General features: G+C 36.9%; 1 protein-coding gene across 1 annotated transcript in view; it reads left to right on the forward strand.

The window, feature by feature from the left end:
- The window catches only part of AR (androgen receptor), a 483,459-nt gene that overhangs the window by 200,936 nt on the left and 255,948 nt on the right, over positions 1-26,575 (forward strand). The gene's annotated exons all lie outside the window — the stretch shown is intronic.

The raw sequence follows: 26,575 nt of genomic DNA on the forward strand, positions 1-26,575 counted from the left end.
TGTAACCATCATAGAGTCTCTACTGGAGTTTAAAACCACTCTTCTTTCACCAACTGCTCCAAGTCCAAGTCAGATTGGGAGGGTTCCTTTTCCCAGCTGCTGTTTTGAGATCTCTCCACAGGTGCTCTATGTGGTATTGAGATCTGGACTCATTGCTGGCCAGCTTAGAACTCTCCAGAGCTTTGTCTTAAACCTTTTCTGGGTATTTTTTGACATGTGCTTTGGCTCATTGTCCTGCTTTAAAACCCATGACCTCTGACGGAGACCCACACTTTCTGACACTGGGCACTACATTGCACCACAGAACTCTTTGGTAGTCTTCAGATTTCATACTGACATGCACACAGTCAAGACATCCAGTGCCTGAAGCAGCAAAGCAACCCCAAAACATCAGTGAACCTCCACCATGTTTGCCTGTAGGGACTGTATTCTTTTTTTTTTTTTTAAAAGCCTCATTTCTTTTTCTGAAAACAGTAGAATGATGGGCTTTTCCAAAAAACTGTAATTTTGTTTAGTCTGTCCACAGCACATTCTCCCAAAAGGATTTTGGCATCCTCAGGTAAGTTTTGGCAAACTCCAGTCTGGCTTTTTATGTTTCTGTATCAGCAGTGGGGTCCTCCTGGGTCTCCTACTACAGCGTCCCTTTTTATTCAGATGGCGATGTATAGTGCAAGCTGACACATTTATAACCTGTGCCTGAAGGTCAGCTTAAATTTGTCTGGAAGTTGATTGAGGTTCTTTATCCACCATTAGAATAATCCTTTGTTACAATCTTTGATCAATTTTTTTCTTTTGTGCACATCCAAGGAGATTAGCTACAGTGCCATGGGCTATAAACGTCTTGGCAATGTTGCGCACAGTGGACACAGGAACATTAAGATCTCTGGAGATGGACTTGTAACCTTGAGATTGTTAATCCTCAAACAATTCTTTGCTGCTCTTTCTCTTCTCCATGCTCAGTGTAGCGCACAGAAACACACAACAGTAAGGTTGAGTAAATTGTCTTCATAAATGGAAAGAGTCCACAGCTGCATTCATTACTTTTGGGAAATAAGAACCTGGCCACCAGGAGGAGGCAAAGACACCCCAGCCAAAGGCTTTAATACTCCTCCCACTTCTCTCATCCCCTAGTCATTCTTTGCCTTTCCTCCCAGGAGTTTGACAGAGAAGTGTCAGTAGTTTATTTTCATCTCTTATGGAGGGTAGTACTCTTCGACATGGGACGGGAGTTTTAAGTAATCCTGTCAGTCTCTCAGTGAGGGCTTGGATGAAAGTTAGAGTCCGGAGATACAGTAAGAGTCTTTCTGCGAAACCATCCCGACTCATTTTAACAACTCCACAAGCAATCGGCATTGTCGAACTTCGCTTCGCTGCCTGCTTTCTTCTCTGAAGTCCATGGCGGAGGCGAAGCTACTATTCCGGTAAGATCGTTTCATTTTACTTCTTCATGATTGTACTGTAAATCATTTGTTCCTGCGAACTCACATGAAAAATACAGGGTCTCAGTGGGACTCCTTTAGTATCTTGGAATGAAGGGTTAATATCTCCTGAGGGGGATTATTGAACAGGGGGTGGGGTTTAATCATGTTTGTTATGTGATTCAATATGCTTATGTATAGTGTTAACTGGGCTTGTGGCTTTTTGGAACATAACGGCCTTTTGAAGTGACGCAACCTTACGGTTGGGCGTGCTTTTTCTTGGACTGTACGGTTCACCTTGTGACCGGACGTGTTTACGTTCTGGTCTCCCATTTCCGCATTCCTGACTGTGTGGTGACGGAGAATTCTAGTTCGCTTGTGTCTGGTTCATAGGAGGTGGTGAGTGCCCCAGCCATTGTGGGTGTCAGTTGCCGTTTAAATTGTTTTATATATAGTCCATTTTTTGGTATCCTTTATCCAGTTATGGAGGATGCTGATGTTGAGATTGTTCAATTTACTGATTCAGATTCTTTGTCCTGTGATGAATGCGAATTGGCCCCATAGACTCAGGTCAGTCAGTTATGTTCTTTACGTCCTAGAGCGCCTTGTTCCTCGGGCTTGGGGTTTCAAGGGACTGCTGAGCCATTTGCCTCGGGGGTCCTCCGGGAGGCGAGTTCCCTACCGCTCCCGATCTAATGCATAAATAATATTTTATTGTTTGAGCATATCATTTTTGCATTTATGGCCCTAGAAAATTATGTGTTTAAACACATAGGTAAAGTTCTGCTCAGTTACAAAAGTGTTGCTTCACCTATATGTTTAACCACTCTGTAGAAGCTAAAGACATTATCAGTAATCTGTTTTTAAAAAATAGTGTGTATATACAGTACATATATATATATATATATATATACACATACATACACACACACACATACACATATATACACACACACACACACACACACAGTCATGGCCAAAAATATTGGCACCCCTGCATTTCTGTCAGATACTGCAACACCACTTCGCCCAGAAAATTGTTTCAATTACATATGTTTAGGCATTCACAAAAAATTGAGGGAAAAAATGCCAAATATGACACATTCCATGCAATACTCCAAAATTGACTGTACAAAATTATTGGCACCCTCAATTTAATATTTGGTAGTACACCCCTTGGAAAAAATAACTTAATTGCATTCTGTAACCATCAAAGAGTCTCTACTGGAATTTTAAACCACTCTTCTTTCACCAACTGCTCCAAGTCTCTCAGATTGGGAGGGTTCCTTTTCCCAGCTGCTGTTTTGAGATCTCTCCACAGGTGCTCTATGGTATTGAGATCTGGACTCATTGCTGGCCAGCTCAGAACTCTCCAGAGCTTTGTCTTAAACCTTTTCTGGGTATTTTTTGACGTGTGCTTTGGCTCATTGTCCTGCTTTAAAACCCATGACCTCTGACGGAGACCCACACTTTCTGACACTGGGCACTACATTGCACCACAGAATTCTTTGGTAGTCTTCAGATTTCATACCGACATGCACACAGTCAAAGCATCCAGTGTCTGAAGCAGCAAAGCAACCCTAAAACATCAGTGAACCTCCACCATGTTTGCCTGTAAGGACTGTATTTTTTTTTAAAAAGCCTCATTTCTTTTTCTAAAAACAGTAGAATGATGGGCTTTACCAAAAATCTGTAATTTTGTTTTTTCTGTCCACAGCACATTCTCCCAAAAGGATTTTGGCTTCCTCAGGTAAGTTTTGGCAAACTCCAATCTGGCTTTTTATGTTTCTGTGTCAGCAGTGGGGTCCTCCTGGGTCTCCTACTATAGTGTCCCTTTTCATTCAGATGGCGACGTATAGTGCAAGCTGACACATTTGTAACAGGCTGGCTCGCCCTCGTGTTCTACTCAGACACGTTTTTGAGCTGTTTGGGTACCCTATTCTTCTCAGCTATGGGACTCATCAGTCTCCTCCTTTGAATGGCTCACCTCGTTAGACATTGGGGGATGACGTAATCTCCTTTAAGTCTTGTTATCGAGATCCTTCCCAGTTTTGTTGGAGGAACAGGGTTTCCGTCAGGCTGGTCCTGCGGATCTTTCTTTTCTTCTTGGGCATTAACCCTCGGGTTACCTGTCATTTTATTTTATCCGGTTAGGATGAATTTTATTTTTATTTTTCATACTATGTTTCCTGCGGGAACTTTCTCTGGGATCGATACTTGCTGTTTGCTTCTGTGGAAGTTGTTCAGGACACGTTAGTCCCATGTTTGTCTGTTTTTTCTTCCTCCCTCTCTGAGGGTGGATTTAACCAGCTTGGCAGTTGTGACCCTGGTTGCAGGCTGGTCCTGCTTGGGTTCATATCTTCTGTCTTGCAGCTTATTCAGACATGTGGCGCCTATTATACCTTGCTGGTCAGGTTGTGGTGCAGAGTGCTCTCAATAATATTTATGTTTCTTTTTATTTATTTTACAAGTGTCAGCTAAGCATTCTCAAGAGGACTTGTGGGTCTGTGCAGCTCTCGGGATTGTTTAAGTCCTTAAATAGCCATCTCTCTGGTGACTGGGTCAGTGAATTTTGCTGCGTCACACCTTCGGAACCTAGAGTATTCTTTCCCACGTGGTGAGAAGGTTAGAGGGTTTAGTGCCTTTTTTCGGCCAGTCGGGGCGGTAATGCCTTAAGAGGCCCTGGGAATTGTCCTTTTTGGACTTGTTCCTTTAGTGGTTCTCTTCTTCATTGAGACCTTCTTGGAATTTGTCCATTTCTCCTTGTGGATTGGTTTTCCTTCTGGGGACTTGGTTGTTACTTTTTCAGTACATTAGACTGTGAGGTCTTTTTGGGCTCCGGTTAGGGGTCCTTCCCCAGTGTTGGGAATGCTCTGCATCTTCTTCTTTGGATATAAGAGGTCCTAGTGGTTTTCCACTCATATGGTTCAGGTATTGCCATCCAGGTGGCATCCAAACCCATGTTTTACTGCCCTCTGACTTCGAATCTGTGGTGATGTAGAGGCTTGCTGTTGCTCTATTCGGGTGACTTGTCCTCACTGTTCCCCTTGTGTCTGGAGCTTGTGGCTAACTGAACAGCTAGCTCAGCATACTAAGGCTCTGTGGCTACTCTGTACTGTAGCAAACTGAGGGTTGCTAGTTCTATCCCCGGCGAGGTCTACTCAGCCTTTCCTCCTTTCGAGGTTGATAAAATAAGCAGCGCCTTGTGTCCCTTAAGGAGGATTAGCCGTGCTTTTCATGCAAATTAATGTTAATGTTGCTTGGACACCTGTTAGCTCTAGTGTCCTTTAATGGTCTTGAAAGGCATTGGCTCTTTGGAGTGTTGGACTCCTGCAAGGGGTGGCCTCTTCCCTTTGGGTCAGGACTTGCAAGGGCTTCTTGCTCTTGTTATCCGGGTTATTCTGGATTTTTCCCTGGGAGGTCTGTTTTTATATCAGACGAGGGATTTATGTTCCTGGAAGATTGTTTAATCTAAACATTTGTGGGACCCGGGCTTCCTGTCCTGATCTTCCGGTTGTAGAGGGTTTTACTCTGCGTTTTCTCTTTGTCTATCCCGCTGTGTGATGTTATTAGACCTTATGATCCTAGGACTGGCCGGGGGTTCCAGTTTCCAGGGTACTTGGGCTTAGCCCTTGTTCTGGCTGTTTTGTTTTACAACTTGGCCAGATTTACTGAGAGCCGGGGCTCCTTGGGGCTTGTCTTGTGCCGGTCAATACGGTTCCCTTGTACTCCCGTGTACTTTCTGTCTCTTTGTGTTGAAAAGAGATTTAAAAAGAATGTGATAAGAGGCAGCCCTCAAAGGCTTAGAAATTAGCATATGAGCCTACCTATGTTTAGTTTAAACTAAGACTACCAAGAGAAAAAAGCAAATTTGATGATAAAAGTAAATTGGAAAGTCAATTAAAATTAAAAGTCCTATCTGAATAATGAAAGTTTAATTTATACTTGACTGACCCTTTAAAAGCAGCTAGCTTGTGATTGGTGATTACACATATTTGTCTCTTGTCATTGGCTAAGCAGATATTTTCAGCTAGCACCCAACAGTGCATTGCTGCTCTGGAGTTGCAGGGGATAATTACATAGTTATATGCAAGCAAAAGTGCAATAATACATTTGCAATCATTTTCTTATTGCACTTTTATATCTCTTTCAATTTCAAATGGGGCAAATAAGCAATCTGTTGTATTTCCTTCTAAATACAGGGAGAGTCCACAGCTGCATTCATTACTTTTGGGAATACAGAACCTGGCCACCAGGAGGAGGCAAAGACACCCCAGCCAAAGGCTCAAATACCTCCCCCACCTCCATCATCCCCCGTCATTCTTTGCCTTTCGTCACAGGAGCAGAGAAGTGTCAGAAGATTATGGAAGTTATCCAGGTAGGCCGTGGTGTTTCAACGATGCTTAATTAGTACTAATGGGCCCAAAGTGTGCCAAGAAAATATTCCCCACACCATTACACCAGCACCACCAGCCTGAACCGTTGATACAAGGCAGTATGGATCGATGCTTATATGTTGATTACGCCAAATTCTGACCCTACCATCTGAATGTCGCAGCTGAAATTGAGACTTATCAGACCAGGCAATGTTTTTCCAATCTTCTATTGTCCCATTTTGGTGAGTCTGTGCGAATTGTAGCCTCAGATCCCTGTTCTTAGCTGACAGGAGTGGTACCCGGGGTGGTCTTCTGCTGCTGTAGCCCATCTGCTTCAAGGTTCAACGTGTTGTGCGTTCAGAGATGGTTATTCTGCATACTTTTGTTGTAACGAGTGGTTATTTGAGTTACTGTTGCCTTTTTATCATCTCAAACCAGTCTGCCCATTCTCCTCTGACATCAACAAGGCATTTTTGTCCACACAACTGCCGCTCACTGGATATTTTCTCTTTTTTGGACCATTCTCTGTAAACCCTAGAGATGGTTGTGCATGGAAATCCGAGTATATCGGCAGTTTTTCAAATACTCAGACCTGCCAATCTGGCACCAACAACCATGCCACGTTCAAAGTCACTTAAGTCCCCAATCTGATGCTTTGTTTGAACTTCAGCAAGTCATCTTCGCTACATCTAGATGCCTAAAAGTTTTGAATTGCTGCCATTAGATTGGCTGATTGAACAGGTGTACATAATAAAGTGGCCGGTGAGTGTGTGTATGTGTATATATATAAATAAACACGGATTTCTTCTTGAAACAATTTTTCCACAAACACAATACTGATTGCGTAAAGCCAACAGAACAAAAGGGAAAATAGCTAGCTGAATAAATGAAATTTTCAGAGTTACCTCTATGGGCACTCTCTTATTATACCCCCTAGAATGTAAGCTCCTTGGGCAAAATCTCCCATTACATGCCTGTATAATACTTCAAAAATGAGTGCAAGCTTCTTACAAATATCACCACAAAAAATGTCCCCCTCCAATCTGCTGACCTAGGCATGTGCCTTGTTTGCCTAAGCCAAAATAAACCCTTGTTATAAGATAAAGATTAGAATAATCCGTCTTATACTGCAGAATACATTAAGACCATTTACAATTATATTTGTTGTACTAGTTATTAAGCTGTCATTACACATTAGTGGACATGTCATATTTTAAAAGTATATTACAGAGCCAAAAAAATAAAATACTAATTTGGTTATAGGCATTAGCTACAAAAGAGAATTCAATTTAATTCCACTTTTTTATTGATTAAAAAGAAACCATTAATACAATATATGATATTTACATAATGCTAATATTTCTCATTCATCTCATCTTTTGAATAGAAACATACATTTTCTTTACCATTAAACAAACATCATTTTTTTTCTAAACCTTAAGCTTTTCATAAAAAGAAAAATTACTGTTAAGTGCTTACCAGGGTAAAAACACAAACACCTAGACTACGAGTTTTGGGTTAGAGGCTATGTGGTGCTAACGAGCAGTTTATGCTCACCGCTCACTTACAGACAGCGCTGGTATTACGGGTTTTTACAAACCCAGCGTTAACAGACAAAAAGTGAGTGTTGAGCAAAATTTTGCTCCACATCTCACTCCAATACCAGTGCTGCTTACGCTAGCGGTGAGCTGGTTGTGCGTGCTCGTGCACGATTTCCCCATAGGAATCAAAGGGGAGAGCCGGCTGAAAAAAATCTAACACCTGCAAAAAAGCAGCGTTTAGCTCCTAACACAGCCCCATTTTTTCCTATGGGGAAATAAAATGTATGTATAAATCTAAATAAAATTCATATCATTAACTAAATTATTCCTATTTAAAACTAAATACTTACCTATAAAATAAACCCTAAGCTAGCTACAATATAACTAATAGTTACATTGTAGCTAGCTTAGGTTTTATTTTTATTTTACAGGCAAGTTTGTATTTATTTTAACTAGGTAGAATAGTTACTAAATAGTTATTAACTATTTAATAAACTATCTAGCTAAAATAAAGACAAATTGACCTGTAAAATAAAACCTAACCTAAGTTACACTAACACCTAACACTACTCTATGATTAAATTATTTCCCTAAATTAAATACAATTAAATTAACTAAAGTACAAAAAAAACAATAAATAACAGAAAATAAACAAATTACACGATTTTTAAACTAATTACACCTAATCTAATCCACCTAACAAAATAAAAAAGCCCCCCCCCCCCAAAATAAAAAAAGCCCTACCCTTACACAAATTACAAATAACCCTTAAAAGTGCCTTTTGCGGGGCATTGCCCCAAAGTAATCAGCTCTTTTACCTGTAAAAAATTTTACAAATCCCCCCAACATTAAAACCCACCACCCACACAACCAACCTTACTCTAAAACCCACCCAATACCCCCTTAAAAAAACTAACACTAACCCGTTGAAGATCACCTTGCCAGGGGAAGTCTTCATAATTTAATTGTATTTAATTTAGGGAAATAATTTAATTATAGTGTAGTGTTAGTTGTTAGTGTAACTTAGGTTAGGTTTTATTTTACAGGTCAATTTGTCTTTATTTTAGCTAGGTAGTTTATTAAATAATTATTAACTATTTAATAACTATTCTACCTAGTTAAAATAAATACAAACTTGTCTGTAAAATAAAAATAAACCCTAAGCTAGCTACAATGTAACTATTAGTTATATTGTAGCTATTTTAGGGTTTATTTTACAGATAAGTATTTAGTTTTAAATAGGAATAATTTAGTTAACGATAGTAATTTTTATTTAAATTTATTTTAATTATATTTAATTTAGGGGGGTTAGGGTTAGACTTAGATTTAGGGGTTAATAACTTTAGTATAGTGGCGGCGACGTTGGGGGCGGCAGATTAGGGGTTAATAAATGTAGGTAGGGGCCGGCAATGTTCGGGACAGCAGATTAGGGGTTAATAATATTTAACTAATGCTTGCGGCGGTTTAGGGATTAATATATTTATTATAGTGGCGGCGATGTCCGGTTCGGCAGATTAGGGGTTAATAATTTTCTTTTAGTGTTTGCGATGCGGGAGGTCCTTGGTTTAGGGGTTAATAGGTAGTTTATGGGTGTTAGTGTACTTTTTAGCACTTTAGTTAAGAGTTTTACACTACAAAGCCGTAGCATAAAACTCTTAACTACTGACTTTAAAATGCGGTACCAGTCTTGACAGGAAAGGGTCTACCTCTCACTTTTTGGCAGACTCGTAATACTGGCGCAATTTACATAAGTGGATTTGCGGTATTGCCAAGTCTGGCCAAAAAAGTGAGCGGTACACCTGTACCTGCAAGACTAGTAATACCAGCGGGCGTTAAAAAGCAGCATTAGGACCGGCCAACGCTGCTTTTTAAGCCTAACGCAAAACTCATTTTTTGTTTAGAACCCTGGACAGCACTTGTTTATTGGTGTTGTCCAATCAGCAAGGACAACCCAGGTTGTGAACCAAAAATGGGATGGCTTGTAAACTTACATTATTGCTTTTCTAATAATGATATCAAGAGAATGAAAAAATTTTTATAATAGGAGTAAATTAGAAAGGTGCTTAAAATGGCATGCTCTGAATCATGAAAGAAATTTTTTTTGGTTCAGAGTCCCTTTAAGAGAGATCATTTCATAACTTGGATGACGTATGGGCTTTAAAATTTTATCTTCAAGCCACTAAAGAATTCAGAAATTATTCTTCCTTGTTTATCCATTTCTCAGGTCACCCCACAAGGGACATAAACTACTGCAATCACCTTGGCAAGATAGCTTACAGCGTAATGTACCTAGTAGTGTGGAAGTCTTCCCATGAATTAATTACTGTTCACTCTACCAGTGTAGTCGCCACTTCCTTGGCTTTTAAAAAATGAAGCTTCCATTGAACAGATGTCACCATCAAGAAAACAAAATTTATGCTTACCTGATAAATTATTTTATTTTTTCATGATGGTGAGGTCCACAAGACCCACCCTTTTTTTCAATAACAGTTGGCGGCAGTAACAGTCTGCACTTCTTTTAGCCTGATTTTCCTTTTCTACTTTCCTATTTGCTCCTTTCTCTTGGCCATATGTATGACTAAGGAATCATGGGAAAGTGGGAGGGATTAAAGCTCTGTTATGTGGGGTGTTGTGCCTCCTCCTGTAGGACTAGACTTTAATTCCCCATGTGATGGCTCATAAACTCTCCGTCAGGAAAGAAATGAATTTCTCAGGTAAGCATAAATGTTTTTTCAGTGCCAACCTAATATAATTAGGAGTCTTTGTACCGTAAATGCGGCATACAACACACACAAATACCCTCCCCCCCTGAAAAAGGGGATTAGCCCTTATTTTATGGCTTAATGTTTGTTGGGAAGGTTGATTAATGCTGAATGTAGAACCATAAACTGTTTGTGATAGGGTAAAATGAATGAATGTAGTGGTTTGCTTAGTATGACAAAGGCTACTTTTGCAAACTAAAGCTATTTTTCTCAAAGTGATTGATCTGCTGAAAACAAACAATAGGTCATGATGACATTGACGCTAACATATGATCTCATTAATGATGGCATCAATGACGTTACATGAATTTCCTGTAACGTCAGCGATCTATACTTTATTTTTTTCAGTGACGTTTCTTCATCCAGCTAATTGATTTTCTGGCCTTTAGGCGGCCAAGTCCTTGCACAGCATGCCTCATGGATCAATTGCAAAATCAATTGGCTGGATGAAGAAACGTCACTGAAAAAAATAAAGTGTAGATTGGCGCCAGGAGGAGGAGCGGTATGAGAAAATCAGAGCGATTAGCTCTTAAAACCATTTTATTTAGAAGTAAAATAAGTAATCATGAATGAAAGTGGGGTTAGATTTTGATCATAGTTACACAGATTATTCCCAGAATGATTTTGTTTACAAAAACATTAAGTTGTAGAATTAACTTACATTTTTGCCTGTGAAAATATATTCAGCTCAGATATCTGCTTCATTTCCACACCACTGGAGATAATCTCGGAGGACTCAGACATGCACATTGATGAATCAACCTTGTAGTAATGTTCATTAAGTAAGAATTTTAATGAGAAATAATTGATGTTCATAATTACTATTCTTTATTCAACTGATCCACTTGGTGGTGCTTTGAGTTATATTAAGAAATTGCTGTGGCAACAAGAGAAACCACAAAAGTTTCATTAAATGAATCCCTCATTGATTTCTCTTTTGTATTTATTAAGCTGTTTTTAAATGCTCTAGGAAACTGCAAAATTTGTTAACTTGTAAATAACAAATCTCATGTGGTCACAGTGCCACAGACAATCTGGCTCCATTGTCAATCACATCATTAATATTAATGCTCTCATCTTGCCCAAACCGCAAACCTCACCTTAACATGGTTAACATAATTTTAGACTCTAAGCTTAAATATAAACAGAGGTCCACCTTTATTCTCTAAGTCTCTTGTCAAACTTCCTACTATTTTTGTATAGTACTGCAACTAAACACAATTTTATTGAGAATCTAAATGAATCTTTCGCCAGTCTTAATTTCCTGAGACATAAGAAAAGCAGTTGGTGTGAAGAGCTACTTTGATATCAGAAACAGAAGTGACTACCCTAAAATGGAAGTAAACACTATCATCCATAAAGAGTTGTATTCCTACATTAGTTATTGGCTGTTGCTTGGAGTGCCATGGTGTATTATTTTATGATTATCAAATGGACATCATGAAATTGTTGTATCTTAATACTTTAAAGAAATCTGAACAAAAATTAAAACACCCATTTAATTAGTGTCAATTATCTCGAATTATGAATCCATCTTTTTACTGCCAATTTCAAAAGTTTGTAAGAAAAGGGTTAATCAAGAAGGAAACACATGCAGACTCTCCAAAATATCGAAGCCAAAATGAGAAAATCAGATGACCTGTTCTGAAATGTTTTATGGGCTGCTGTGTGACTGAAGGTCTTTGTCTTTCTCCAATATGTTTTTTTTTTGCTTTTTTTATTGCCAAAAACCTGTAGAACCATGCAAGAGAAAAATAAACCATAGAAGTAACATGCCAAGAAAATAATAATTAGTTTGACATTTTAGCTTTGATTTTAAGTTTATCTGTGTTTAATAACTTTGTTGTTCTTTGATCAGTATCTATGTTTCATTAAACTTTTTTTTTCTTCTTTCTGATGTCCATAAATGTGGCTGTAATTGTATTATTTAATTGTCAGGGTAAATTGGTTGCTGACATTCTATTTTATTTTATTTTTAAGTTTTAGAATCTAAATGAAACTGCCATTGATTCTCAAATGTCCTTGAGATCTCTTACTAGAGAAATGACAAGTCTAGGATTTAAACCTGAATTAATAACCGTCGAGCTAAAGACTGGTGAGATATTTCACCAATACAAATCTGCTGACTTGACTAGTCCCAACCCGTAAGCATATTAACTTTTAAAGGCATCACTGCAAGGGGTTCTTTAATGTCCTGTGTCTATGATAGAGTATACCTTACCTGGACACATCATTTGTAGCATAGTATAGTACTGTTTACTCAACTCAACATAGATTAGCCAGCAACCATGACAGATTTTGACATCTGATAAGAGGCTGCATTTCCATGCAAGCTTCAGGAAACAATATTTTTTTTTTTAAATATTTAAGTATTTGTATTATACTTGCCCCAAATTACAAGTTTGCACCTCATTGGAAGCGTATTTAAATGTTACTGGCAGCTGCCCCTTTCTAATTTCTTTTTTCAACTTAGGGGATACAGACAAACTGATACTGTAGTACCTGTCACATAAACTGTAACTTGAGTCACTGTGTTCCTCGTTAGAGGCTATGGATTTTCAATGACAATTCACACTGCTCTACTAGACTACATGACTAAGAAAAAGCACTACTTTTAACTATTATCACCTTTCGCCTTGGCTATTTTGTATTACAAAATATATCTGTTTTAATCAGAACAATAATATATTTCTTACAGTGTCTTATTTAGATGAATTTTGTGATGTGAAATATGGTTGTACTTTTTGCTTTAATTCATATTGACCAGAAGACCATTTTAATTTTAAACACTTCTAGGGTTGAATTTAGTAGTTAGAAATCTGTTTTACAGTGGCTAAACCCAATTGTAAATTATATGTATGAGGAGGTTAAAAGACAAAATGAAAGTTCTATAGCTAAAGGAGTGATAAAATCAGAGAGCTGAAAACACAAGTAGAGTGGACATCACATTGTGTTGAAGTCCATAATGAGAAGATGCAGTAGGACATTGTACAGATGTCTCTAAAATTCTCTTGGCTGAAGTCTCCAAGCAGCAAAGCCAGTAGTGTTGTAGAGCAGGAATGAAAAATACCAGAATTAAAGTCATCAGGGATTTGAGATGTTGGTTCAGTGGGGGGATAGATTCAAGCAACTGCAGAGAAGGGTGATAATATATGAACCATGAGTGTACTCTAAGAAAGGTGTAATGAGAGGAAATTGCTGAAAAATCTTGTGCTGACATATACACATAGACACATTTTGGAAAATATTTATTGGATATAAAATAAAGCATTAGAACTTCAGCCGTAATTCTTTTATTTAGTATCTGTATAGTCTGTGGTTCTCAACTATAGTGTGTTTTAGGAAACCTTCTACCCCAGTGCCATTTATATGGGGTAATGAGTCATGTTGTAAATTCTTAAATTTATACTTTAAAGCCACATCTACAAGTACAGTTAATATGCAATCTTAATGAGAGCTATGCCTGCAGCATCTTCAGTTCTTAAATGGGGTTCTCCTTTTGCAGCTCCTCCATCTCACCTTAAAAATAATAAGCCTCCCTCTCAAGTATTTGGACAGTAGTCCATGGAAACTCAGATGCGAACACAAATTTCACCCTTCTTAGCATAGAAATATTTGATCTATTTCCAGCTGAATTCCTTTTCAGTTGCGCCACCCTCCTCCACTATACTTTAACTTGATCAGAGTTTCAGAGACTTGCTATAATCAGTCTTTGCTATTCTCTTAGTACTAAGCCCCAACAACTTTAAGTTATGTTGGGGCCATGGAAATATTTAGGGCGACAAAAATATGTACCTCTATGCTCACACAGCACATAATACATTACAGATCTTATTAATTAATAAAATTAAACATTTGACTGTTTCATCAAACTTTATACTTGTTCAATCTCACTAAAAGTGCAATGCCCGTGCAACCTCAAATGGGGAGCAGTGTCTATACACCTTTAAGTAATCTCATTGAGTTTTTCTTTATAATAGTGTTTATCTTATCTTGTGTCTCGCTTCCCATCATGCACACTAAATGAGACAGTCATTCTTAGCATGGGGCATGTTTAGAAATTGCTACTATAATAGAGACATAAGAGTCACTTCAAAAAGTAGTGCACACTAATAGAAAATAATTTCTATCTGGGGTCATTTACCTATTGTTTTATTTTAACAATGTTTATCTATTTTAATTTCACAAGTACATTGTAGGTTTTTGAATTTCTTCAATGATTCCCCTTCTCATCTTCAGTGTCCAACTTTATGCCCCTTCCTCTTCTTTAATGACCAAATGCTTTGTAGAGCTATTGGCTCCAGACTGCCAATGCAGATAAGGAGCCCTAGCCTGGTAATACAACTCCCATTACATTAGATTAAAACTGATGTGAGTATAACTACCCTTTTGCCTGGGATTTACAATGTATACTCTGAAAATAAACTCGTTTTTTTTTTTGTTTTTTTTTAAATATTTGAATGATGCATTAGTTTATACAAGCTTGCTGGTGGAAGGTTCCGCCTAATAAAGCACCCAATCCAAGTAAGATTTATATTGTGACAAAAATAACTACTACGGAGTTAAATTTTCTTTTGTTATTTCAGTTAGAATTTAGAGTGTGAAAAGAGTGAGCTACGGATGTACAATACCAGCAATGTATATTTATTTTGATATTCTGGCCATAGTATGTTTTATATTGTTAGTTGATGCATATGTGAGATTAATTTTATTTGTATTGAACTAGCTGGAATAACCATAAGCTACAACAATATTTCCTATTTTTTCTACCCATTTGGCCCTGTTATTTTAATGCTTGTTCCTTAACTTGTCCCCCAGACCTTTCTATATACAGAATATGAAATGCTCAGTCTGTGCTGACGGATAAATAACGAGTGGTGGAGCCACAGTCCTTTTAATGAAGATTTATAAGGTTGACATGAAGGCTTAATTGTTTATAAAATCAAGTTAACACTTCATATTGTAATGTTTCCAAGAGGAAACAAAAAATTGGATGAAAGTAGATTACAAACAGTATGTTTCATTCTGGAAAAATAGCACCGATAGATGTTAATCATGCTTTAAAAATTATATATATATATATATATATATATATATATATATATATATATATATATATATATATATATATATATATATATTTTATATACACACACCAGACATAACTTTTCTATGAGGCCGGCATGAAATCAATTATATATTTAAACAAACTGAGGTTTTAGTTACACTAGTACCTCCTAGTATTTGCCAGATTCCTACCAGGACTGAAAGGCCAAGACATAGGGAGTGGAGCCATGACCGGAAAGTGCAGAGTCTCATGTCCTTCTATGGGCTAAGCTGAGCAGATATTGAGCTTGGAAAGGGAAAGATGAGGGAGAAACAGCAGGGTAGCGCATGTGGGATGGTTGGGAGGTCAGAGTAAGTGTATCACTCCAATCCTCAATATGCCAAGGGAACCCCAGGTGTTCTTATTTGTCTTTCTTGCCTAAAAAGGCTTTAAAGGGACTCTGTACACTAGGGGCGAGATTACTTATACGGCGCAGTCTTCAGCGCAAACGCGTAATTTGACCTCCCACATCGGGGTATTACATAAACCCCGCCAGCAGTTCATAAAGTGTCGTAAGTCGCATAAACTAGCATTGTCCAGAAATAAGCGTAACATTTTTTTTTCGGAGTTGCCAGTGACTTACGACACTTTAGAAACTGCCGGCGCCTAAGAAAATAAAAAAAAAACATAAAATCTTGCGTAAATCTCTAACCCGCGTCCCAAAAATAAACCTGACACATAAAACCCCTATATCGCCATCAAACCCACATCGGAACTAATAATAAATGTATAATCCTCTAAACTTACAACCCCCCCACAACGCAATTTTCCTAATTAAACTATTAACCCATAATCCGCAATTCACCCACATCGCATTCTACCTAATAAAAGTATTAACCCCTAAATCCGCCAAACCCAACATCACAAACTACCTATTAAAGCTATTAACCCCTAATACACCATTAACTGACAACACAATAAACCTATTAAACTATTAACCCCTAATCCGCCAAACCCATACAACGCAATAATGCTAATAAATCTATTAACCCCTAAACTGCCAAAGGCCACAACGCAAATAACTAATCACTAAGCCCCCTAACCTAACACCCCCTAAATTAACCCCATTACATAAATTAAAATAAAACTAAATTACAATTAAAATAAAAAACCTAACATTACTTTAAAATTAAAAAATACTTAGTTTAAATTAAGCTAAAATTACAGAAAATAAAAAGTCTAACATTACAGAAAATAAAAAACAAAATTATCAAAAATAAAAAAAATACCTAATCTTTATGAAAATAAAAAAGCTCCCCCAAAATAAAAACACCCACTAATCTAATACTAAACTATCAATAGCCCTTAAAATGGCCTTTTGTAGGGCAGTGCCCTAAGTTAAACAGCTCTTTTCCTTAAAAAAAGCTCTTTTCCTTAGAATACAAAGTCCCCCCTCTAACAGTAAAAACCCCCACCCACCAAACCCCCCAAAATACATAAACCTAACACTAAAAAATGCCCCCTAAAGAGGCATTTGTATGGGCAGTGCCCTTAAAATGACATTCAGCTCTTTTACTGCCCTTAAAAGAGCATTCAGCTCTTTTAAGAGTGACTATAACCCTAATCTTAAAAATAAAATAAAATAAATTTTAAAAAAGCCTAACTCTAACCTCCAGATAGGTACTCACGGTTCCTGAAGTCTGGCAGTGAAGTCTTCTTCCAAGCGGCGACCGGTTCTTGAAGTCCGGCGGTGAAGTCTTCTCCCAAGTGGGGACCTTTTCTATCTTCATCCAGGACCGCAGAACTGAAGACCGGCGACCGCGGAGCCATGGAGCGTGGAGGTTCCTCTTCGCTGCCGTACATTGAATAGTAAATTCAAGGTACGCCATTAAGAATGTCATCACTTGAATTCCTATTGGCTGATTTGATTCTTCAAATTCAAATCAGCCAATAGGATGAGAGCTACTGAAATCTTATTGGCTGTTCAAATAAGTCAATAGGATTTCAGTAGCTCTCAATATATACACACGTTTAAAGACTACTGCTGGCTCCTGTTTATGTTATCTGTCTTTTCATATGCAGGAAAAAGGGGGGGGGGGGGAGTGTCGGCTCTTTTTGTTTACCCAGCCCCTTTCACTGCATTTCCCAGTCAAACTCATCAACAGTGCTAAACTGGGAGCTTCTAAGTAAGATTTTAAAAGTTTTTTACTGGATTTTTTTATCAGTATCTGCATATTCTTCTGTAAAGTAGTGTGTATTACATGCAGTTATATGAAAATTAGTGTGCATTGTCCCTTTTAATTGCTTCAGTGTATGCAGATCACCAGTTCACTATATGCAGGCATTTGTGCAACAGTGAAATATTTATTAAAGGGAAAATAAAAAAAATAAAAAAGTTTTGTTTTGAGTGATATGTGCTTAATGTAGGCTGACCATATTGCCGCTTCAAAAAGGGACACATATGAAAAATACATGTGTCAGGGCTGTTTTCAGGGCTATTTACAGAAATGTTTTGTATAAGAACCCTGACATATGTATTTTTCATATGTGTCCCTTCTTAAAGCGGCAATATGGTCAGCCTAGCTTAACCCTTTAAGGACACAGCTTTCAGTTTGCTCAATTGTTTTATGACGGAAAAATTCCGTCATATGTCCTTAAGAGGTTAATGCCTGTTACTGTATGTTGAGTTTCGTCATTTATGCAGTGTTCTGTTACAATGCATATATTCATACTCCAGGCATACACACTTAAGTGAAGGAGGGAGAGAGTGAAATAATTCTTTTTATTTTATGCATGCATCTTTTTAAAAAAAAAAAAAATGCATCCAGCTTTAAAGTGCAATTTTAATGTTGATGCAAAAATTCACATATTATTAAAGATTAGTGCTCTGTGACCTAGTAATACCAAGGTTAAGATTATTGTAGCTAAGAGCCTGTAATGGGAGCTGCTTAAACCATGAACCGTTTGGCAAGTGTATATTCACAGAAATAATTCATATATTAAGCAAGACATGCCAAAGTGGTAATTATAGCAGAAAAACCGTTCAGACCGAACATCCTCTTAATTAGGGGTGACTGCATCTAAGAGCCTTTTCAAGCAGCAATGCGTATTCCTGTCACCATTAGCGATGAGTTAGTAGGTCCACTGGCTCGAGCAGTTATATGTTTGCCACGCTGTAGGGACTTGATTAATTCTGAAAATACTTTTAAGAAAATAAGCTTGATTCAAATGCTCCAAGGCCAAATAACTTATAGATTCCAACCCTATGTCAAATAGCCCAATATATATAGTTAACAGCACTTTCAAAAGCCATAAATGTTTTTAGACAAAATGTGTGTATAATTATTGTGGCCTTCACTTTCCTTGTATTTCCCATCATGCTTAGACTCTGCTACGTGATCTCTTTATGATAATTGTAATTTGTATTTCTTACATATACTTGTTGCAATTAAAGCAAAATTATTACTCAAAATGGCCACTAAACATCAAATGTATGTCTGATCATCCGTTCCTTTCTCACCTCTGCTGAATTGTAATTACACGCGAACTTGAAACTGAAAAAGATGTGTGTCTGAGCATTACTAATGATATATCTATTAATGAGTGATCTCAGCTTTGTATGTGCTTGATTTCTTTTACATTAACAGGAGAATGTACATTCTTGAAAGTACAGGATGCCACAATGTGTGACTTAGATCTTGCCAGCAAATCCTGTTAAAGGGACATTAAACCTAAAATTGAATTCCCCATGAACATCCTGTTAAAGAGACACTAAACCCAAATTTTTTTCTTTCATGATTCAGATAAAGCATGCAATTTTAAGCAACTTTCTAATTTACTCCTATTATCAAATCTTCTTCATTCTCTTGGTATGTTTATTTGAAAAGCAAGAATGTAAGTTTAGATGCCGGCCCATTTTTGGTGAACAACCTCGGTTGCCCTTGCTGATTGGACAGCACCAATAAACAAGTGCTTTCCATGGTTCTAAATCAAACATTTGCTGGCTCCTTAGCTTAGATGCCTTCTTTTTCAAATAAAGATAGCAAGAGAACAAAGAAAATTGATAATAGAAGTAAATTAGAAAGTTGCTTAAACTTGCATGCTCTATCTGAATCAAGAAAGAAAAAATTTGGGTTCAGTATTCCTTTAAGGGGTATGTTCCTGGACTGCAAAGCTATTCAAATGTTGCTATTTTATGCATATATAAAAATGGCATTAATGTTCTTTTGTGCCGTCAGTCATTAAGCTTTATTGAAATCCCGCTAGTTAGAGTCCACTGTGTATTAAAAAAAAATAAAAAAAAATTATTGAAATCTTTTTAGTTTAGATGAGATTACTACGTCTGGATGACAAAATCAGACCTATACAGTGCAATCTCTTATGCAAAACAAGTGTGGTTTGTTCTTTGTTCTACACTTTGTATTTTACCTATTATCTAGTACCAAAATAACAATTTAAATGTAGATAATTAAAACCATATTATTTACACTACCATATAAACATACGCAAAAGGGAATCAAATTCTCTTCTGATTTATTACAATAAAGTTCTCATTAAAATTAGTTTCATTCGCTTAAATGACCTGAAAACAACATGAAACGTAATGAGCATTTCAGTTATTTATAAATAAATATGTACATACCTTTTATAATGAATTGTATGAAACATTTATGATATTGACTCCCTTTAAAAGGCCATTATACACCAAATTTTTCTTTGAATACATGTTTTGTAGATGATCCATTTGTATAGCCCATCCGGGAGTGCTTTTCTAACAATGTATAGTTTTTGCTTATTTTTTAATAACATTGTGCAGATTTTCAGACTCCTAACCAAGCCCCTCAGTGTCAGAAGTATACACACTTTTCCAGTCTACTGCTGGCTTCTGTTTGTATAATCTGTCTTTTCATATGCAGGAAAAGGGGGAGGGTCTGCTATTTAGCCACTTTCCCTGGGTGTTCCTGCTTATCTAATCAACAAAGCTAAACTGGAAACTTCTATGTAAGTTTTTAAAAGGTTTTATACTGATTTTTTAGATCAGTATCTGTGCATATTATTCTTTATAGTAGTGTCTATTAAATGCAGTTATATGAAAATTGGTGTATACCGTCCCTTTAAAAACATACTCAGTATGGTTAGCAGTGATGTTGGCAGGGAACAAAGTGCAGTTCTCATTTTATTTTGTGCACAGAAGTCTCAGCCCCTTTGACTCAGTAAGCACTACATATCCTGCATGATAAAGAGCCAGTCTAGTGAGAACATTACATGCTCTCATTTGTGAGAGATTGTAATTGTTAGCACTAGCGACGCTGCAAGTCTGTTTGTTTAAATCCTGTGAAAAGCTGCTATCAAGCGAAAACTGCTGGTGAGCCAATCAGTAACGGTAGTCAGTGTCACACAATCTAGGTGTGTTATTGCCATTGTTGATTGGCTCCCTGGCAGTTTCTGCTCAGGACCAGCAATTGTTTGTGACTTTGGAGGTTTACTATACCTGCACTGGGGGAAAAAAAAAAAAATTAGAGCATGTAGTTTTTTTTCCATTAAAATGTCCCTTTAAAGACCAATCTGCAGTCACTCATAAGCCCAGAAGCTTTGACTGCTATAGAACCAGAAAGTGTATATAAGTTTAACAATTGTGGGGCTTTCCAATTCTGAGAATTGGAGGTGAAGATGCCAGACTTCACAAGCCTAACTCAGCCACATATCTGTCCCTATTTGACCTTAGTGCTGACCCTCAAAGCAGAATATGCTGTGATCTGAGATGTCATCTCAGAAAATGCAGCATGTCATTGTCTGCAGAAAGAACAGGACAAATGCAGGAGCTATTAAAGTTTTTGCTTTGCAGCACTACTGCACATCAGACTGTGCTCTGGCTGCACCATAAGTTTTCCTCAAAGGGATCGACAAACCCAGAAGCCAGGTAGCCACTTGCTCCTAGAATTTTACCCCTGGCTCCTAACTTCATGATCTATTCTACATATTTCTATACAAATACCACTGCCTGGCTCCTAAAAGTATGACTGGCTCCAAATATTATTACTGGCTCCTAAATTTGTCAACCCCTGGTCTAGTCAAGATTAAACTTTCATGATTCAGATAGAGCATGCAATTTTAAGCAACTTCCTAATTTACTTCTATTATAATTTTTTCTTGGTTCTCTTGGTATCTTTATTTGAAAAAGCAATAATGTAAGCTTAGGAGCCTGCCTATTTTTAGTTCAGCTCTTAGGTAGTGATTGGTGGTTACATTTAGACACCAATCAGCAAGCGCTACCCAGGTGCTGAACCAGTAATGGTCAGGCTCCTAAGCTTACGTTCTTGCTTTTTCAAATAAAGAAACCAAGAGAACAAAGAACATTTTATAATAGGAGTAAATTAGAAACTTGCTTAAAGGGACAGTCAAGTAAAAAAAAATATTTCATGATTTAAATAGGGCATGTAATTTTAAACAACTTTCCAATTTACTTTTATTACCAATTTTGCTTTGTTCGCTTGGTATTCTTAGTTGAAAGCTAAATCTAGGAGGTGTATATGCTAATTTCTTAGACCTTGAAGGCCACCTCTAATCTGAAAGCATTTTGACAGTTTTTCACCACTAGAGGGCATTAGTTCATGTGTTTCATATAGATAACACTGAGCTCAGGCACGTGAAGCTCCTAAGTGCAAGCACTGATTGGCTAAAAATGCAAGTCTGTCAAAAGAACTGAAATAAGGGGGCAGTTTGCAGAGCCATAGATACAAGGTAATCACAGAGGTAAAAAGTATATTATTATAACTGTGTTGGTTATGCAAAATTGGGGAATGGGTGATAAAGGGATTATCTACCTTTTTAAACAACAACAATTCTGGTGTTTACTGTCCCTTTAACATTGCATGCTCTATCTGAATCATGAAAGTGTAATTTAGAGTAGACTATCCCTTTAAGACAGGGCAGCCAGATCAGAGAACTGCATTGACTAATGTCTGTCTCTCAGGGACTTTTTTTCAACCCTGTGCCCTAGCCTTTCTGTTTTTTATTACCACAATTTTACCTTATAATTATGTATGACCAAGAGCAAAGGAAACAAAGTTATTCACCAGATATTTTAAAAACTTAACGATTTGTTTCTCTGCTGCTCATTTGCAATGCATATTTTTAACTGCTGCAATATATTATAAAACCTTTTTTAAATGGCTTTATTATCCAGTTAAACAACACAAATTGCAAATTGAGCTGGTGCTTTAGTGTAATTCTAATTACATTTCATTTTAAAATGATCTGCAGAAAGCTTTTCACTAAAAAAAAAATCTCATGGTAGAAAGTGAAAACAATATCTGCTTCTGGGGTGTTGACCTGATAAACACCAGATATTCTGCTAGCAAATTACAGTGGCAAGTCTTGTCTACTCCAGTACACCACCCACATATTATGTTATTTTATTGCAAACTGCAGAAAAGTCTTGTAATTACAAGGTAGTTCCCTTTAATGATGTAACATACCTGAATTCCACTTCAGGGAATAGGTGGCATTTGTAGCAGCAGCAAAGTAGGAGGAGTTTTCACCCAGCACCTCACTTCTCTGGGTGGTTCGTACTCAAAACACAGATTACTGTTTAACACTATCACTACGCGTGCGAACATCAGTCAACCTTACGTGACAGCCATTAGGCATCCACACACCCAGGAATCTTCATAAGCGCTTATTATAATACTTATTTTGACTGCAAATTAGACTGGGTGTATAAAAAACCTACATATATTTTGTGGTTAGAGCATAGGTTCCCACAGGAATATAAGTACAAACTACATTTATTTGCTCTTGCAGGTTGTTGTTTTTTTGCTAATAGTAAAAATGTTTTGTGTCATTTCAAGGATTGATATTTTTTCTTCATGTAGTGATGTTTAGAATTTTTATTCAGTTTGCTACAAGTAAAGTAAAATATGGATCCTTTCTTAGGTACAAGTGGTTTCTAGATGAAAAAGGTGCCTTGTATTTTCTAAGGGACATGAAACCCAAAATGTTTCTTTCATTATTCAGATAGAGCATGCAATTTTAAACAACTTTCTAATTTACTTCTATTATCATTTTGTTTTTGTTCTCTTGGTATCTTTATTTTAAAAAGCAGACATATAAGGTTAGGAGCCGACCCATTTTTGGTTGAGAGCCTGAGTAGCGCTTGCTGATTGGTGGCCGGCTCTTAAGCTGACATTCCTGCTTTTCAACTAAAGATAGCAAGAGAACGAAGAAAATTATAATAGGAGTTGATTAGAAAGTTGCTTAAAATTGCATGCTCTATCTGAATCACAAAGGAACATTTTTGGGTTTCATATCCCTTTAAGTCTGAAATTAACTTGCTTTTTTTTTTTAGCCTCACTATTAATATGATAGTGAAGATGGCTTGGTTAGATATTTATAAGCATTTTGATCATAAACAAATTAAATAAATGTTTTAAAAAGTCAATCTTACTGTAGGAATTGTTATTTTGAAGTAAGTAAATTTCATTTAAGGCTGTGCCAGCTGCCACAATAAAGCTTGCAACCAACTGTGAGCCATAAGAGACGCATTATTTTCCTTGGGAATTAGCTTGCAGCTCTGTCACTCCAAAGTTCAGTAATTAAGAGTTGCAAGTTCAGTTTACAGAAAAAGAATGGACCCTGCATAATTCATTCCTTTCTAAAACACAACACTTACACTTGGTCACGGCTATCATTTTATAAATGTTGGGGTGTACGAGGCTGTATAAGAGACATCAATATAAAACCATAGTCCAACTTCAAATAATGAAAGACAGGAAAAGACAGATAAATTGTTATTTTACACTTAACCTCATTATTCCTCAGTTCCTTTAACACCTGTATTTGTGGAAGTATATAAGCATATATAATAGAAGGATTTATATTTGTACTTTTTGCTTTTTTTTTGTTCTTGATGGAAAGTGTTTATATTCTTGTTTGTTATTGATCATTTGTTTTATTAAATCAACAAATTTAGTATAACAATACTGAGACCTTTGTATCTTTTCCTCAAAGGAACATGGTCTATTAAATTCTAATTTTGATGTAGCAGTATAATAATAATAATAATAATAATTATTAGTAGTATTATTATTATATCTTATGAGCTTTGAGGAAAGATGTGAGTTGTAGTAATTTAAGTTCAATAAATATATTTATTTTGAAACCATAGTGATTAATGACAAAGTTGATCAGCTTCTTACACCAAATGTCATGTAGTTTGAGGTGTTAAAATTCACCAGAACAGAAGTTTGGAAGCATTATAGATTGACCATCCCAGTAGGCAGGCGCACTGTAAGCATGAATGGGTTTTCTCCATGCTGGGTATCTCTAGAAGGGAGCAATGCCAGTTAAAGCCAGATACCTAATCAGAATTATTTTCTTTCATGATTCAGACAGATCATGTGATTTTAAACAACTTTCCAATTTACTTCTATTATCTCATTTGTTTTGTTGTCTTGATATCCTTTGTTCAAAATGATGATACCTAGGTAGGATAAAGAGCAGGGATGTGCACTCATAGGAGGCAGGGGAGGCAGTGCCTACCCTGCCATATGTGGCCAAAGCTTAATTACATTTTAATTAAAACAAACAAAAAAAAAGTAAAAAAAAAAAAATCCCCCCATGTAATGCTATGGAGAGGCAGGTACAGGAACGCTTCTCTCCATTGCAGAACATGGGTCAAAGGAAAAGCTGTGCTGCAGCGCCACCTGTGTTCTGTCAATATATTAGCAGCAGAAATTGGTACCAATAGGAGGCACCCCTCTTGATGCCTCCTAGCAAGTGAAGGATATATAGATTAATCAGAAGGAGGATGCAGTGAGCAGGGTCATGTGACACAACTGGAAGCTTAGATAACCTAACAGATGACACCAAGCAGAAGAGTAAAGTGGTATTCTACATCTCTTGTGATTCACAAATTGTGTTCAGATACAGCTCATTTACAGAGGGGGACAGTAAGTGAGCATAACCCAATACTGACAGGAAGTCAAAGGGTCAATTCAAATTTAAATCCTTCATTTAAAACCCAGAGTTTGATGTTAAGTGTGCAGTGTCCACATTATTTAAATTAAAGTTTTTGACATTGAATATTGCTAAGCCTCCCTTTTTCATGGTTATTTGATTTAATTAGGTACAAACTCCATATATGTTATGTCTGTTCAGTCAGAGAATGCAGTATCTATTTTTATTTTTCTCTGTGTCTCCATTTATTTAAAGACTGCTGTTAACTTGTAATTCACAAATCAATTGAAAGCTGTTGCATTGTGTTTTTAATATGTGCTGCTTTTGTACAAGTTTATATTAATAAAAAGGAGATAGAGTCATTTAAAAAATATATGTAATTATAGCAGTTAAATGTTTTTAGAAATAATGCCACTGTAAAGTAACTGGTTAAACACATAGTCAAAGGGAGACATTTAAAATTAAACTTTCATGATTGAGGTAGAGCATGCTATTTTAATAGACTTTTCTAGTTATTTATATTTTGAGAATTAGCATCAACTGTTACTGGCCCCATGTCAGAAAATCAAATTAGTTTTTGAAAGGAACATGAAAGTCATAATTACATTTTCATCATTCAGATAGAAATTGCACAAAAAAAAATAAATAAACTTTCTATTTTACTTTTATTATTATGTGCTTCATTCTTTTGGTATCCTTTGGTGTGTCCTTTGTTGAAGCGCATACCTAAGTGGGATGTGCACGTGCGTTTCTTGAACACCATTTTGCAGCAGCTGTATTGGCAGTTTGATAACTTGTCCTTTGTGTAAAACTTGTATGGTAAATTATTTCTATTTTTACAATACAGTAGTTAGTAGAGAAGAGATTGTGTATCATTCTAATTGCTTAGTAACTGGCACTGTGCCACAGAATTGTGTGAGTGTGTATGTGAGCAGAGTGTGTGTGGGTGTCAGTGAGCAGAGTATGTGCGCTTTATTCTCCTGGTAATCAATACATTTCCCATGAGCTGGTGCTTTAGTGCAGTGTTTCTCAACAATGGTCCTCAAGTACCCCCAACAGGCCAGGTTTTCATTATAGCTGAATCAGTGCACAGGTGAAGTAATCAGCTGATCAGTAACTCAGTGGTTACTAACTTGCTCTCACCCATCACCTGATTATGTCACCTGTGCACTGGTTCAGCTATCATTTAAACCTGCCCTGTTGGGGGTACTTGCGGCCCTCTGTACATGTGTTTCTCCGGCGTACCATATCTAGTGCTTCACCAGCCTCTGACCTCACTGCACGTCACTGATAAAGAGCTGCTGATTGGTGGCTGCACTTTTATATTTCATGTTATTGGCTCACCCAGTGTGTTCAATAGCTCCCAGTAGTGCATTGCTGCTTCTTTTACAACGGATACCAAGAGAATGAAGGAAATTAGATCATTAAAGCAAATTGAAAAGCTTTTTAAAATGGCATTCTCTATGTGAATCAT

The sequence above is a fragment of the Bombina bombina genome, chromosome 1 (assembly GCF_027579735.1).
Source record: "Bombina bombina isolate aBomBom1 chromosome 1, aBomBom1.pri, whole genome shotgun sequence".
NCBI lineage: Eukaryota > Metazoa > Chordata > Amphibia > Anura > Bombinatoridae > Bombina > Bombina bombina.